This window comes from Pristiophorus japonicus, chromosome 20, assembly GCF_044704955.1.
Source record: "Pristiophorus japonicus isolate sPriJap1 chromosome 20, sPriJap1.hap1, whole genome shotgun sequence".
In the NCBI taxonomy this organism is placed as follows: Eukaryota; Metazoa; Chordata; class Chondrichthyes; family Pristiophoridae; genus Pristiophorus; species Pristiophorus japonicus.
In genome coordinates this window covers 61598541-61616573 of record NC_091996.1, presented here as the reverse complement: position 1 = coordinate 61616573, position 18033 = coordinate 61598541, and positions in this window count along the sequence as shown.

Sequence of the window (18033 nt, the reverse complement as noted above, 5' to 3'; positions counted from 1 at the left end):
TTGAAGGTCCCTTCCTGGGCAAGATGTTTTTAGTGGTGGTGGATGCTTATTCGAAGTGGATAGAATGTATAATCATGTCATCCAGTATGTCCACAGCAACCATAGAGAATCTCAATGTCATGTTCGCGACACATGGTCTGCCTGACATAGTGGTGAATGACAATGGGTCGTGCTTCACCAGTCAGGAGTTTCAGGAGTTTGTAAATCTTAACGGCATAAAACATGTAAGGTCAGCACCGTTCAAGCCTGCATCCAACAGGCAAGCAGAAAGTGCAGTACAAATTATCAAGCAAAGCATGAGGAGAGTAACCCAAGGGTCACTGCAGACCCACTTGTCTTGCATACTGCTGAGTTAAATGACAAGACCCTACGCACTCACAGGGGTCTCGCCTGCTGAACTCATGATGAAAAGAGTCTTAAGACCAAGTTTTCTCTTGTACTCCCGGATTTAAGTAATCATGTTGAATACAGAAGACAGAGTCAACAAGGGTACCACGATCGCGCAACTGTGTCACGCGAGATTTCTGTTGATGATCCTGTATATGTGTTGAATTATGGTCAGGGTCCCAAATGGATCGCTGGTATGGTCATGGCCAAGGAGGACAACAGAGTATTTGTTATTAAGCTCAAAAATGGGCAAACTTGCAGGAAACGCATGGATCAAACAAAGCTGAGGCACACAGATGAGCCAGAGGAGTCAGACAAAGAAACCGTCGACAACCAACCAGCCTACCAACAGCCTTCTGTGGACTCAAGGGTCATCAGTGAACCCAGAATTTCCATCACAGACTTGTTCAATAAAAATGAACTTGCAATTCCTGACATGGCCACTGCCACACCCAACAAGTCAGCCATCCAGCCACAACAGACTCCGAGGCCAGAATCGAATTGAGATGGTCAACCCAGGAACGTAAAGCACCGGACCATCTCAACCTGTGAAAGACTGTGATAAGATCTCAGAGGAGGGTATTGTCATTTATGTACATGCTGTTTGTAGCCACCAGATGGTGTCATTGTTGGAGGCCACTGAGCAGCACGCATATGGTGCTGCTCTGGTATAAAAGGCCAGCTATTTTGTGAGTCAGGCACTTTGGTCCATAATAAAGCAGAAGCAAGGTTGTACCTTGTTCAGTTAAACAGTACTCAGTTTGTACCTTCATTGCATTCAAAACAGAAGCAATTCTCAGTGTGTCTGTGTGTGTGTATATGTGTATATCTGTGTATATCTGAGGCTCACATTGCGTACTAGAGAGAGGTCCTGTGGGAAGGAGGAAGGAAGGAGGACAGTGGAGTATGTTTGAGTTTGTGTGTATGTATTGGCACATGCGGCAGAGCCTGGTCTCCAGTCATCTTGGATCCCTTTGCCATTAGACCAAGACCTTGCTCCGACAAGCCCGTGGTGGCTGCTGTGCAATGGCCACCCCACGTTAAAATAATTCGCGCACAGGCATCTTCCACTGTTTAAAATTAGTTGATCAGTCACCTGAGTACTCAATTTTAGTTTGGAAGCAAGTCATCCTCAACCCCGAGGGACTGTCTATGATGATGATGATATATGTGTGTCTGTGCATGTGTGCATCTGCAAATCTGTATATCTGCGTGTGTGTGTGTGTGTGGAACGCGCGTGTGTGTGTTTGTGTGCGTGTATAGATATGTGTGTGTATATGTGCATGTTTGTGCTTAAATGTGTGCGTATTTGTGCATTTGTGTATGTTTGTATGTGTGTGTTTGTGTGTGCTTATATGTGTGTATGTGTGTGTGTGTTTGTGAGTGTGTTTGCATTTGTATGTGTGTGCGTCTGTGTATTTGTGTGTGTGTATGTGTGTGTATCTGTAGAGAAAGTCTTGTTTGATGCCAGTATTTCATAGGTTAATTATTCACAATGCAGCCACTTCTGGCACAGAGCAGGGACTTGCTAAGAGGGATGGAAATAAATCTTTAGTGGTTTTCTCTCCAGGTTTGCTCTATCTTTCTTCTCTTCCCTCTTGAAAGCGCTGACTCCAGCTGGGATATGGACCCATGAGTGACAAGCAGTTCTGCTCCTCCTGTGAACCTAGACAGTGACTATTAATAGGCTATTGGATCATGATGGGGGATGGGGTGGGAGGGAATCGCCAGTGCTGTCAATAGCCAACATCCACACACGCACACTTTCTGATAGGGGGTGTCACAGTGTAGCAAACATGAGAAGGAACCCTGCCTTATTGTTCCCCTCCCTCGTCTTGAGCCCAATTGTAGCCCCTTGCTCCTAACCCAGCTCAGATCCTCTGTCCCAGTACCTTATCAGGCATGGTCAGCTGTGGCTCAGTTGGTAGCACACTTGCCTCTAAGTCAGAAGGTAGTGGATTCATAGTCCCATTCCAGGGACTTGAACACATTAAAAGCTCTAGTCTGACACTCCAGTGCCAGTACTGAGGAAGCGCTGCACTGTCAGAGGTGCCGTCTTTCCAATGAGACGTTAAACCAAGGCCACGTCTGCTCTCTCAGGTGGATGTAAAAGATCCCATGGCACTATTTTGAAGACAAGCAGGGGAGTTTATCCCCAGTGCCCTGGCCAATATTTATCCCTCAATCAACATAACAAAAACAGATTATCTGGTCATTATCACATTGCTGTTTGTGGGAGCTTGCTATGCATTTCTTACATTACATCAGTGTCTAGACTCCAAAAGTATTTCAATGGCTGTAAAGCGCTTTGAGATATCCGGTGGTCATGAAAGACGCTATATAAATGCAAGTCTTTCTTTCTTTCACCCACTGAGTCATGGGCCCCTCACTTTGGTTTTTGAAATGGGGGTCGATGTTGGTTTTACATCAAGGTGCCATTTTAAAAGCAACCTTTTTCCCACTCGTGGTCCAGGGCTGATTTTGTCAGATGCCTTTTAAATAAAAAAGATTTACTCACTCAGTCCAGCATCCTCTGCCATGACAGCACAGCAGTTCAGTGTGAGTGACAACACACCATCATTCCTGTAACATTTAACACACTCCTTATACAGCGCTGATTCGATGGCTCACAGAGATCTTTCCCAATGTAAATGCAGCATGAATGTGTTGTACTCTATTTGCAGTCATTATTTCACAACCAGATGCCATACTCTGGAATTTTCTATGATAAATTTTATTGTCCCCACCCTGCAGACTGAAGCATTACTAATCCAACAATTCCAATCAGTCCACTTCATTGCCCTGCATGCTTATTAAACCATTTAACGATGGCTTTGCTTTCAGCATTGCAGTGACTGGGGTTTTCTTCATAATTGGCCCTTTATTTTCCTCCTGCAGCTTCCCTATAATTCCCTCATCCTCACCCTCTGCCACTTTTAGTCAAGGTGATAGGAACAGGAGGAGGCCATTCAGCCCCTCAAGCCGGTTCCGCCATTCAATTAGATCATAGCTGATCTGTATCTTAACTCCATCTATCCGCCTTGTTCCATACCCTTACCGAACAAAAATATACCAATCTCAGTTTAGAAATGTTCAATTGACCCCCCAGCCTCAACAACTTTTTGAGGGAGTTCTAGAATTCCACTACCCTTTGTGTGAAGAAGAGCTTCCTGACATCGCCCCGAATGGCCTAGCTCTAATGTTAAGGTGTCTGTTCGTGTGTGCCTACATGTGTGTGCATGTGCATATGTATGTTTGCATATGTGTATGTGTGCATGCGTATGTGTGTGTGCGCGTGTGTATGTATGTGTGCGTGCATGTGAGTGTGCACGTATATGTGTGTATGTGTGTACGTATGTGTGTGTATATGTGCATATGTGTGTGTATGTATGTGTATGTGTGCGCATTTGTGTGTGTGTATGTCTGTCTGTAGAGAAGGTCCTATTCTGTACTCCCGACCAGAGGAAATAGTTTCTCTGTATCTACCCTATCAAATCCTTTAATCATCTTAAACACCCCTTAATCTGCTATACTCAAGGGAATACAAGACTTGTGCATGCAACCAATATGCAACCTCATAATTTAACCCTTTTAGCCCTGATTCCTTGTTCAGGGTTGTGGACTTGGAAAAAAGAATTTGGCATTCGATTGCTTGGAAACCAAGCTGTTTTTCAGCCGGAACTCCAAATCAATACAGGTCATGTGACTAGCATGAACATCTCGTCTTTGAAGTGTTTAGTGTGCCCAGATAGGCTGCCGATGGACGCGTAGGGATAAAGATTCACCTCGGGTGTCAGTGCCAAATGGGCGGTATCATGCTGGCTGTGTGTTGTACACTCCGCCCGACATTTACTTCCATCGACTCAAAGGAATTGAACATTGGGTGTGGCGTGTGACAAGCAGCGGGTCAGATAGCGCCCGTATCGCCATTTCGCCCGAGGCGAGTTTCCGGCCCATGAACTTTCGGAGAGGAGGGGTCCTGGATGCACAGAAATATCTACCCATCCGCGGTACAGCAAGTATTCATCGCAGATATTATTTTTGAAAAGCACCTCCCCTTGGCGTGCACCAGGCAGTAAGTGTTTTCCAGTGGCTGGTTGTGTCCGTCAGATGCTCACTCTGTGTGTCTGAAGCTCGACCATCGCAGGACCACTGGAAACTAGGGGTGGTGCCAGGAACATCTGCAGCCTGGTACGAAACAACAACAACAGCAACAACAACATTGCACAAATTCCAAGGCAACTCCACAAAGCTTGGATTTAGACTCTTCCCAACTGCAATGGGCAAGGTAAAATTGGCACAGACCCTGAGTCTCAAGAATGCATGCGGTATAAATATCTTGTAATACATGACTTGGTATTAGTGGTTTACCAATAAATGGCTGATTTGACTCACACCTCCCAACGTATTGCTGTGTTATGCCACAAAATGTCACTCTACGATTCATTTTCCAGTGAATCCTCCACCAATACACGTCCTGTGTATGAAGCACACCCTTATATTCCATAAAAGTGAGATTTATTTTATGAGATTTATTTTCCTGCCCTTACTCAGTCATGCAGGGCTACTTTTGACTATAAACAAGCAAAGCCATGTTGGAAAATCAAGAGGCAGAGGAGAGATGAGGTTTGGCGTCAGGGGTAGCTAGCCGGAAGGTCTTGGAGTTCACAGCAACCTCGCCCAAATTGATGCTGGGACGGAATAGATTTCTTGAAGGTACAAACTTACAAGGCAATGAGTTGGTACTCCAGCTCAATGTGCCACTGGCTGGCAGGACAAAATGTTGTGCCCATGATTCATCAACATGATATCTACTCTCTGTCAGTCCTTCACACGGAGATTCTAAGCAGGTACAGTCTCACTCTCTGAACCACTGTCCATCCCTATAGACTCAGCTTAGTATCTCACTGTGACCCTCACTGTGACAGTATCTCACTGTGACCCTCACTGTGACAGTATCTCACTGTGACCCTCACCGTGACCCTCACTGTGACAGTATCTCACTGTGACCCTCACTGTGACAGTATCTCACTGTGACAGTATTTCACTGTGACCCTCACTGTGACAGTACCGCCCTGTAATGGTGCGTTCCTGCCCATGTGCACCATACACTAGCATTAAGTTGGGCCTGCGATTGGGTCCGCAGGCCTGTACTATAAATCTGGGAAGGAGCAGAACACAATAAAACTTTGCAATTTCACAACAACGGGATATGATAAAATAAGTTCCTGGAATTCATTGAAACAGAAAATTACCAAAGAATTTAACTTCATCCCACGACATACCTTCTTCCTGTGTTCCTTGGAATAAATAACTGATACTTGCCAACTGAAGGAGAAAATTGCACGGAAGCGTTGTGTAACTTGTAAGCATTAGTCTATCTGTCCTGTAACTGAGTGAGCCAGTGAATGTAACTGCCTTGTAACTGAGGGAGATATTGGGCTAGATTTTACGCTTTTGTGCAGATCGCCCAAAAATGGGCGTTATTTCCGGCGTGGGCGGTAAATATGGGTTTTCAGAGTCCCACTTTAAAAGCCCCTAGTCTCCATTTTAAGAATTGGGCATTACCACGAGCGATCTGAAATGGGCGTTAGCATTAAATCTCTCTGACCTTCTGCCGCTGTCCTTAGCAACGGCATGGCAAAACGAGCGTTTCCCGTGATTCAGGAGGTCGAGTCACGCTGGGGTGATTTGACACAGGGAGGGCGTGGGAAGCCCACCCCAAAGGCCTACCAGAAGATATAGGCCGAGATAGCAGAGGTGGTCTCATCCGCGACCAACGAGGAACGTGAGGGCAATGCTGCAAACGATGGAACGACCTTGTCGGATCCGCAAGAGTAAGTATTACATTTATTTACATGTACTTATTTATTTAAATAATTTGATTTGTAAGAGTCATGAGTGACTATAATCAGATGTGAGGTCTTTCACTTTTACCGGGAATGTTGTACTCAAAGCCTGCAGTCACGGTGCACGTCTTTAGGTCAAGAATGATAATTATCATAATAATCATGATTACATCATAATCTGTCGGTTATGTGTTGTATCAGTTTCTGTGATAGTACCTAGCAATGATATCACTCATTGATCTCATGCCATGTCGTCCTGTTACCTTTACAGAAGAAGCTATCGAAGAATAGATCCGTGCAGAGGCAAACGGGTGGCGGGCCACTAGTCATCAGCGACCTCACTGACATGGAGAAGTGGGTGCTCACACTCGTGGGGAGGCACCCCCGGACGGCCACGCAGGCAGCTGCAGTCCCTGAAGTGATGCCACGTGAGTAAAGTATACATCATTGCGTGATGTAAAGTCAATAGAAGCCACACTCACTCATATCTGTACAATAATGTATGATAGATGATTTCTAAAAGTGTCCTATAAATAATGCTGGCCTCATGAGAATCATTGCAATGCAGAATGTGTTGATGGGCATGAAATGTGATGTCTGTGATGATTTTGATAACGGTCGTGCTTTTGTCGTGCTGTGTGTAGCGCTGGACTGACCTTGTGACCCTGGCACCCCCTTCTCCTCTAATAACCTCATTTGTGTTTTGCAGCTCAGCCAGCAGCGCGTCCCAAAGCAAGACCACAGAGGCCAGAAGGTGTGGGCCGGACTCACCGGACGATCCTACATTTGGTGCTGTGGAGGTCCGATTCTCGCCCGTCAATCTGCTGGGTCCGTTCTCAACGGATGAGAGCGCCGACTTTGAGGAGCTTGCATCACTCTGGAGGTACCGAGCCCAAGCACCTCGCCACAAGGCACCCCAGGTGTCCCCAGGATGGCGTCGACCCCGCGGAGGTTTCGTGGACGTGGCAGGCCTGCTCTATGAGCAGCAGATGAGAGGGGCGACATGGTAGAGTTGTCCAGGAGGACTGTAGACATAGGTGACCAGATCCTATATGCATTGGGGGGCATACCCCAACAGCTGGCCAGCATCTCCGGCACCATAACGGAGTACGTTATGCTGATGGCGGAGGCCTTGAAGGCGATAGCCAGGAACACTCGTGGCACAAGCCTCCCAGTGGTCCCGGAGCACAGCACTCCACCCCTAGGCTCTGCGCCCCCAGTGCCAACGACACATGAAAGGGCAGGAGCAAGATCCTGTTTCTGGATTCAAGAATGTTGCCATCTCGGTATCCCCTGCTCCCGTACCCATGCAACCATCACCTCTGCCTTCATCCCCCCCCCCAATGAGGCACCGCTTGAGGAGCATCTCAGCCAGGCGGCATGGAGCGAGGAAGGGAAGGGGTAGAGATGGGAAGAAGAAGGGGAGGGAGGAAGGAAAATGAGGTGCATGTCCACAGGTGATGGCTTTGTTATATCTCCATTTCGGTGTATGCAATTTGTTGTAAGGTATGGGGAGAGGGCCACCTGTACTTGGTTTGCATTTGTGTTCTGTGTTGCTGGACATGTTGACCATTTGATTTATGTCAATGTTCTAAAAAGTGGCGTGAGGGTGGGGTGTTTTTGCCTGTGATACTTATAATTTCAGACCAATGGTCGTATTAAATGTTTTTTATTTAACATAACTTGATGTGCATTGTCTCAGCTAGCTGGACCATTACACACTGGTGATTCCTTAACATGAAAGGGTATAATTAAACTTAACTTCAATTAACTTAAACTTTAACTGGCACCAAGGTGATGCCCACCATTGATGTCTGAGCTGCACACATAGCAGTGTGTCAGCTTTATCAATAACAGCAACATTCTTTCAGGCAAATCGCTCATTTATGAGCTGCTGACGTAAGAGTCCTGCAGCTATATATCCACCATGGGCCCTTTCCTGCTGTCTGGAGGGGGGGCATGGGCATGGTTGCATAGTCAGCCTGATTGTCTGGCCCGAGGTCAGCGTCCAGTCCCTCGTCCTCCTCTTCCTCTCTCTCCTGAGGTGGACCATCAGTCCCTTCTGGCAATTCTTGTCCCCACCTGATAGCCAGGTTGTGCAGCATGGAGCACACGACCACGAATTGAGCTACCTGATTAGGATTGTATTGTAGCTCCCCTCCTGAGTGCTCCAGGCATCTAATGCACTACTTAAGCACACTAATGGTTTTCTGGACCACATTGCGAGTGTCTCTGTGGCTCTCGTTGTATCACTTCCCAGCCTCGGTGTGGGTGTCACGCAGGCCGGGTCATCAGCCAGGTGGCTAGGCCATATTGTTTGTCACCAAGCATTCAACATTGACCTTGTGGCTGACTGGTAAACATGTCAGATACAGCACTCTCATACAGGATGTGAGCCTCATCGAAGCTGACTGGAAATTTGGCATTCACAGTCATAATTATCTGGTTGTGGTCGACAACTAGTTGGACCTTCAGGGAGTGAAATCCTTTTCGGTTGCGAAAAACCTCTGCGTCCTGAGAAGATGCCCGCATGGCAATGTGCGTACAGTGTATTGCTCCCTGCACCTTGGGGAACTTAGCAATTCGGTAGAATGCTCCAGCCCTGTCAGTCTGAGCCTCCGTGGTCATAGGGAAGCTGATAAAGTCCATCCTACGCGCGTATAGGGCCTCCGTGACCTGTCCAATGCAGCAATGAGTGGGATGCTGAGACATAGGGCAAATGTCGAGCGCGGAGGTCTGAAAGGAACCCGACACGTAGCCCTGATGAGCTGGCATATCTCACTGATAACCACTTTGTGGAAGCGCAGTCTCCGAAGGCAGGTGTTCTCGGATAAGTCGAGGTAAGACCCTGTAAGTGCGGGGGATGTATGATCTGGACCTCCTCCTCAGTCTGGCACGTCTTAGATTGGGCACATAATGCTGTGGATCAGACATTGTGCCATTTGCACTCTGCAGCATCTGCGTTGTAATCGATGCAGGCTGAGAAATGGCTGGCCCCATTCCAATAAAAGTATAATGCAGATTGTTGACAAGCAATAAATTTCCCCACTAAGACCCCTACAGTAAAACCCAATCATCCACAGTATGATAAGATGTCTGTTCAGATGGTCACATCACCTGAGAAGAACTCCAAAGTCAATCCAAACTCCCCCGAAGTTGAAGCAGCCTTCTCAATGAAGCGACCTGTGATTTACAAAATGGCGTCCACACCGCTGTGATTAGTTCAGAACAGTCCAACTTTTTCAGAGTGTTTTTTTTCGGCAAGCGAGATTGTGGGCGCTTTGTGTGCGAGGTGCTGAAAGTGACGCTGGGCGATATACTGGCCGTTAGTTTCGGCAAATGTGATCTTTACGACAAAAAAAAGTGGATGTCAGTATTATTGAATCTCAGCGTTAATTACGTGCCGAAAGTAACACTGGCCGATATTCTGGGCGTTAGGTTCACCCATTCTGATGATTCCGCCCAAAAAAAGTGGACGTGCAGTATTATATTGTCTTGGCGTTATGTACATGGCAAAAGTAACGATCGGCGATAAGTCTCTGAGAAATGGCCGTCAGTTTCCATTTTGGGGCTAGATAGGCGATATATGGGCATTACACCTCATTTCAGCGCTAAAATGGATGTTAAGTGGCCGATATGCATGCAAAAATAATGGAAAATCTAGCCCATTGAGTGTGTTATAACTGAGTGAGGATTGCGTGTAACTGCCATGCAACTGAGTGAGACAATGACCTTCTTTCTGACACTGTGGATCTTTAGTGACCAGTTTCACAAGACGATCAGTCTGGATGACGTCTTCATTGAGTTTGTTTCTTGGCAGGTTCTGACTGTTGCTTGGCAGAATCTGTTTCTGACAGCTTGCACACGTTTCAGTCACTGCACTGTGGCTGGATTTAACTTGGGAGAATTTTCATGCCATGTTTTAAGCCTTCCATGACAGGTTGGCATTGATTGTTTCATTGCGCCCGACCATAGAGAGAATGTGTCTGGTCATGAAATCATTGTTAGTGTTGTTCCTCTTACACCTCGCATTTCAAGTGATAATTCTCATTTTCAAGCCCCATCAGAAATGAAGAGTGACAAAGCATTGTAAAAAGTATTCACTTCTCAGCTCACGGATTCAGTGTTCAAACGTCTCCAGTGGGCTTTGTGACATAATGTAGCCGCACATCTCCAGCCGAACAGCCTGAGAGCTGGGCCGATTAGAGGTGATATCAGGACACACTTCTTCGCACAAAGGTTAGTGGGAATCTGAAACTCTCCTGTTGAGGCTGGGGGTCAATTGAAAATTTCAAAACTGAGAGTGTCAGATTTTAGTTGGGCAAGAGTATTAGGAGATGCAGGTAGATGGAGTTGAGGTACAAATCAGCCATGATCTAATTGAAGGCGGAACAGGCTCAAGGAGTGGTATGGCTTCCTTCTGTTCCTACGTTACTAAGTTCCACACTCATCACAATATAATGCGCCCCACCCATTAAAAGCTCTTAATAAGCCAATTAATCTTCCAGCAAAACTATTTCCAAATAGATTCCGTGCTCCCGCCCCTCCAGCATCCTAATTTATAAACTAAATTACAAAATGAAGGTTTTGTAGAATTATTTTCTACAGCAGTCTGGCCTCACCGTGCCAACTCTCACTCCCAGCCCTCTCTTCTGTCACTATTCAGGGATTCTCCAAACTGACAGCAATTTTCTTCAAATGTCTTCTCGTCTGACCGGCAGGCCATGGGAAAGACACGTGTCCCCAGCCAGGCATTATCCATCCCCAGTGCATGCCCAAGACACCTTGGCTTAAGCGACGGCCATCTCTCTGACCTCCCAGTCAGACCCATTGACTTGTGGAGCTGGTAAAAAGAATACCTTGGATTTATATAGCGCCTTTCACAACCACCGGACGTCTCAAAGCGCTTTACAGCCAATGAAGTATTTTTGGAGTGTAGTCACTGTTGTAATGTAGGAAACAAAGCAGCCAATTTACACACAAGCAAACTCCCACACACAGCAATGTGACAATGACCAGATAATCTGTTTTTCTGTTATGTTGATTGAGGGATAAATATTGGCCAGTACACCAGGGATAACTCTCTTGCTCTTATTTGAAATAGTGCAATGGGATCCTTTACATCCACTTGAGAGAGCAGACAGGGCCGCAGTTTAACATCTCATCCAAAAGACAACACCTCCGACAATGCAGCACTCCCTCAACACTGCACTGGAGTATCAGCCTAGAATTTTTGTGCTCAAGTCCCTGGAGTGGGATTTGAACCCACAACCTTTTCTGACTCAGAAGCAAGTGTGCTACCCACTGAGCCACAGCTGACATTTATATGGCTGGCGTGGTCATTCATAAATGGAACCAGGTCAATTCCCGATTGATCAGGGAGTAGAGGATCAGGGCAGGAATAATGGAGAATGGATGGATCACATCTTGGACCTGGAGGGCAGCAGTCTCTCACTCTCGGGAATAATGGCAGCTCCCTGGAAGAGGGAGAATTCCTCTGGTTGCCACATGTACTCACTAACCAATTCACTTAGAAGGAAAATGTTTCCAATGGGGCTACATCACTAAACATAGAGGCTTAAAATCTCAACCTGCTGCTCTTAGAATGTGACAGGAGTGTCTATACCCCAAACTGTAGATATCCGATCACCGATTCTCCACCATTCAGCTTGAGAGATGAAAAACCGCGGGGTGGGAGAGTATCATGTGACAGTAACACTCCTGTGGGGCTCTCCAGGAGAGGCGCAAAATAACATTTACCCTCACGGTGACCAAAGCAACACCACATATCACCGCTCCCCGCCAACCCCACCACCACACACACCATTGTGTGAATCAATGGGCTCCTAATCTGTCTCACCTTCTTTGTGTTCATAAATCTCACTCCTGGTGTTCAGAGCTTTGCCCACTGCCCAGTGTAAATAAAATCCTCATCTTTCTCTTTCGTTTCATGGTCTCGCCCATCATTATCTCTGTAACATCCTCCAGTCTTACAGTGATGCAGTGTTCCAGTGAGATTGATGGGTTATATCAGAGAGTGTTTCAGTGTGAAGGATGGGGTATATCACAGTGTCTGACACAAGACTTCCAAAGCAAGCGTTCGACTCAGAACTCCTATATGGCAAGCGAGCCCCAGGTGGGCAGAGGAAACATTTGAAGGACACCCTCAAAGCCTCCTTGATAAATGCAATATCCCCACTGACATTTGGGAATCCCTGGCCAAAGACCGCCCTAAGTGGAGGAAGAGTATCTGGGAGGATGCTGAGCACCTCGAGTCTCGTCGTTGAGAGCATGCAGTAAACAAGCGCAGGCAGAGGAAGGAGCGTGCGGCAAACCAGTCCCACCTACCCGTTCCTTCAATGACTGTCTGTCACACCTGTGACAGAGACTATAATTTCCGTATTGGACTGTTCAGTCACCTAAGAACTCACTTTTAGACTGGAAGCAAGTCTTCCTCAATTTCGAGGGATTGCCTATGATGATGATGATGACAGTGTGAAGCATGGGGTATATCAGACTGTGTTACAGTGAGAAGGATGGGGTATATTGGAGTCTGTTACAGTGAGAAGGATGGGGTATATCAGACTGTAATAGTGTGAAGAATGGGGTATATCAGAATGTTACAGAGAGTCCCTGGCCAAAGACCGCCCTAAGTGGAGGAAGTGCATCTGGGAGGGTGCTGAGTACCTCGAGTCTCGTCGCCGAGAGTGTGCAGAAAGCAAGCGCAGGCAGCGGAAAGAGTGTGCGGCAAACTAGTCCCACCCACCCATTCCCTCAATGACTATCTGTCCCATCTGTGACAGAGACTGTGGTTCTCGTATTGGACTGTACAGCCACCTAAGAACACATGTTAAGAGTGGAAGCAAGTGTTCCTCGATTCCGAGGGACTGCCTATAATGATGATGATGATGATGATGACAGTGAGAAGGATGGGGTATATCGAAGAGTGTTACAGTGAGAAGGATGGGGTATATCAAACTGTTACAGTGTGAAGGATGGGGTATATCGGAGAGTGTTAGGAACATAAGAACAGGAGTAGGCCATTGAGCCCCTCAAGCCTGTTCTGCCATTCAATGCAATCATGGATGATCTGTGACCTAATTCCATGTACCCACCTTTGACCCATAGCCTTTAATACCTTTGGTTAATAAAAAGCTTTTAATCTCTGATTTAAAATTAACAATTGATCCATTGCCATTTGTGGACGAGAGTTCCAAACCTCTACCATCCCTTGTGTCCAGAAGAGTTTCTTAATTTCACTCCTGAAAGGTCTGGTTCTCATTTTTAGCCTCTGTCCCCTAGTCCTAGAAGCCCCAATTAGCAGAAATAATTTCTCTCTATCTACCCTATCTGTTCCCCTTAATATTTTGAAAACTTCGATCAGATCACCTCTTAACCTTATAAATTCGAGGGAATACAACCCTAATTTGTGTAATCTCTTTCATATCTTAACCCTTGAAGTCCAAGTATCATTTTGGTAAACCTACGCAGCACTGCCTCCAAGGCCAATATATCCTTCCTAAGGTGTAGTGCCTAAAACTGCTCACAGTGCTCCAGATGTGGTTTAACTAGGGTTTTGTACAGCTGCAGCATAACTTATACCCCCTAATATTCTAGTCCTCTAGACATAAAGGTCAGCATTCCATTAAACGTTTTGATTATTTTCTGTACCTGTTCATGACATTTTAATGATCCATGTACCTGGACCCCCAAGTCTCTTTGGACATCCACTGTTTTTAGCCTTTCTTTAGAAAGTACCCTGTTCTATCCTTTTTTGGTCCAAAGCTCACATTTGCTTACATTGAAATCCCTTTGCCACAGTTTTGCCGATTCATTTAATCTGTCAATATCCCTTTGTAATTTTATGCTTCCATCTACACTGTCTATAATGCCGCCTATCTTTGTGTCATTTGAAAATTTGGATATATGACTTCCAAGCCATTATCTAACATTAATAAATAATGTGAATACTTGAGGCCCCAACATGGGATACCACTAGTCACATCCTGCCCATTTGAGTATCTACCCATTATCCCTATTGCCTGTCTCCTGCCACTCAGCCAATATGTAAAAAGGGAACAGCAATAATCATGGGTGATTTTAACCTCCATATTGATTGGACAAATCAAATTGGTCAGGGTAGCCTTGAGGAGGAGTTCATAGAGTGCATAAGGGGCGGGTTCCTTGAGCAGTATGTAACAGAATCAACTAGGGGGCAGGCTATCTTAGATCTTGTCCTGTGTAATGAGACAGGATTACTAAACAATCTCCTAGTAAAGGATCCCCTCGGAATGTGATCATAGCATAATGAAATTTCAAATGCAGATGGAGGGCGAGAAACTTGGATCTCAAACCAGCGTACTAAGCTTAAATAAAGGAGACTACAAATTTATGAGTGCAGAGTTGGCTACAGTGGACTGGGAAATAGATTAAAGTGTAGGACGGTTGATGAACAGTGGTGTACATTTAGGGAGATATTTCACAACTCTCATGAAAAATATATTCCAGTGAGGAGGAAAGGGTGTAAGAGAAAAGATAGCCATCCGTGGCTAACTAAAGAAATAAAGGATGGTATCCAATTAATACTAGGGCATACAACGTGGCCAAAACTAGTGGGAGGACGGAAGCTTGGGAAGCTTTTAAAAGCCAGCAAAGAATGACTAAAAAAATGATTAAGAAAGAGAAGATAGATTATGAAAGTAAACTAGCACAAAATATAAAAACAGATAGCAAGAGTTTCTACGGGTATATAAAAAAGAAAAGAGTGGCTAAAGTAAATGTTGGTCCCTTAGAGGATGAGACCGGGGAATTAGTGATGGGGAACATGGAGATGGCAGAAACGCTGAACAAATATTTTGTATCAGTCTTTACGGTAGAGGGCACTAAAAGTATCCCGACAGTGGATAGTCGAGGGGCTATGGGGGGTGGGGGGGAGAAACTTAACACAATCACAATCATTAAGGAGGTGGTACTCAGTAAGATAATGGGACTAAAGGTGAATAAATCCCTTGGACCTGATGGCTTGCATCCTAGGGATTTAAGAGAAGTAGCAGCAGGGATAGTGGATGCATTGGTTGTAATTTACCAAAATTCCCTGGATTCTGGGGAGGTCCCAGCAGATTGGAAAACTGCAAATGTAATGCCCCTATTTAAAAAAGGAGGCAGACAAAAAGCAGAAAACTATAGACCAGTTAGCCTAACATCTGTGGTTGGGAAATGTTGGAGTCGATTATTAAAGAAACAGTAGCAGGACATTTAGAAAAGCATAAATCTGTCAGGCAGAGTCAGCATGGATTTCTGAAGGGGAAGTCATGTTTGACAAATTTGCTGGAATTCTTTGAGGATGTAACAAACGGCGTGGATAAAGGGGAACCAGTGGATGTGGTGAATTTTGGACTTCCAGAAGTCATTTCACAAGGTGCCACATAAAAGGTTACTTGCACAAGATAAAAGTTCACGGGGTTGGAGGTAATATATTAGCATGGATAGAGGATTGGCTAACTAACAGAGAACAGAGAGTCGGGATAAATGGTTCATTCTCGGGGTGGCAATCAGTAACCAGTGGGGTGCTGCAGGGATCAGTGCTGGGACTCCAACTATTTACAATCTATATTAATGACTTGGATGAAGGAACCGAGTGTAACGTAGTCAAGTTTGCTGATGATACAAAGATGGGAGGAAAAGCAATGTGTGAGTCGGACACAAAAAACCTGCAAAAGAACATAGACAGGCTAAGTGAGTGAGCAAAAATGTGGCAGATGGAGTATCATGTTGGAAAGTGTGAGGTTATGCACTTTGGCAGAAAACAAATTGAGGAGCAAGTTATTATTTAAATGGAGAAAAATTGCAAAGTGCTGCAGTACAGCGGGACCTGGGGGGTCCTGGTGCATGAAACACAAAAGGTTAGTATGCAGGTACAGCAAGTAATCAGGAAGGCCAATGGAATCTTGGCCTTTATTGCAAAGGAGATGGAGCATAAAAGCAGGGAAGTCTTGCTACAGTTATACAGGGTATTGGTGAGGCCACACCTAGAGTACTGCGTACAGTTTTGGTTTCCATATTTAAGAAAGGATATACTTACTTTGGAGGCAGTTCAGAAAAGGTTCACTCGGTTGATTCCGGAGATGAGGGGTTGACTTATGAGGAAAGGTTGAGTAGGTTGGGTCTTTACTCATTGGAGTTCAGAAGAATGAGAGGTGATCTTATCGAAATATATAAGATTATGAGGGGGCTTGACAAGGTGGATGCAGAGAGGATGTTTCCACTGATGGGGGAGACTAGAACTAGGGGGCATAATCTCAGAGTAAGGGGCCGCCCATTCAAAACTGAGATGAAGAGGAATTCCTTCTCTCAGAGGTTTGTAAATCTATGGAATTTGCTGCCTCAGAGAGCTGTGGAAACTGGGTCATTGAATATATTTAAGACAGAGATTGACAATTTCTTAACTGACAAGGGAATAAGGGGTTATGGGGAGTGGGCAAGCAAGTGACCTGAGTCCAGGATCAGATCAGCCATGATCTTATTGAATGGCAGAGCAGGCTCGAGGGGCCGTATGGCCTACTCCTGCTCCTATTTCTTATGTTCTAATGTTCTTATTGTAAACCAGGTCAATAATTTGCTCTCAATTCCATGTACTGCTACCTTAGTTAACAGATGCTTTCTTGATGCCCATATAAATAACATGCATAAGCATTTCCCTGTCCACTACTTTATTCACCTCCTCAAAAACTTTAATCAGGTTTGGCAGGCATGACCCAGCTTTCACAAATCCATCATTCTCACTGTAATGAACTGAACAACTGAAAATGTTTATGGTGTTCAGTCACCTTATCCTTAATTATAGACGCTAGCAATTTCCCGACAACAGATGTTAGGCTAACTGGTCTATAATTTCCTGGTTTCCCTCTCTCGACATTCTTAAGTAGCGGAGTGACATGTGTAATTTTCCAATCTAAAGGAACGGTTCCTGAATCGAGTGTTAGTGAGGAGGATATGGTATATCAGAGGGTGTTAATGAGGGTATGGGGTATATGAGAGTGTTACAGTGAGGAGAATGGGGTATATCAGAGAGTGTTACAGTGAGGAGGGTGGGGTATATCAGAGAGTGTTACAGTGAGGGATGTGGGCTATATCAGAGAATGTTACCATGAGGGTGTGGCATATATCAGAGAGTGTAACAATGAGGGTGTGGGCTATAACAGAGAGTGTTAGTGAGGGTGTGGAGTATATCAGAGAGTGTTACATTGAGGAGGGTGGGGTATATCAGAGAATGTTAGTGAGGATGTAGGATATTTCAGAGTGTTACCGCAAAGGTATGGGGTAAAGCAGTGAATGTTACAGTGAGGGTGTGGGATATATCAGAATTTTACAGTGAGGGTGTGGGGTATATCAGGGAGTATTAGTGAGGATGTGGAGTATATCAGAGAGTGTTACAGTGAGCAGGGTGTGGTATATCAGAGTGTTAGAGAGGGTGTGGGGTATATCAAAGACTGTTATAGTGAGGAGGGTGGGGTAATATCAGAACATCACAGTGCAGTTGTGGGGTATATCAGAGAGTGTTAGCGAGGATGTGGGGTATATCAGAGTGTTAGAGTGAGGGTGTGGGGTATATCAGAGTGTCAAAGTGAGGAGGGTGGGGTATATCAGAGTGTTAGAGTGAGGATGTGAGGTATATCAGAGTGTTAGAGTGAGGATGTGAGGTATATCAGAATGTTAGAATGAGGGTGTGAGGTATATCGGAGAGTGTTAGTGAGGATGTGGGGTAGAGTGTTAGAGTGAGGGTGTGAGGTATGTTAGA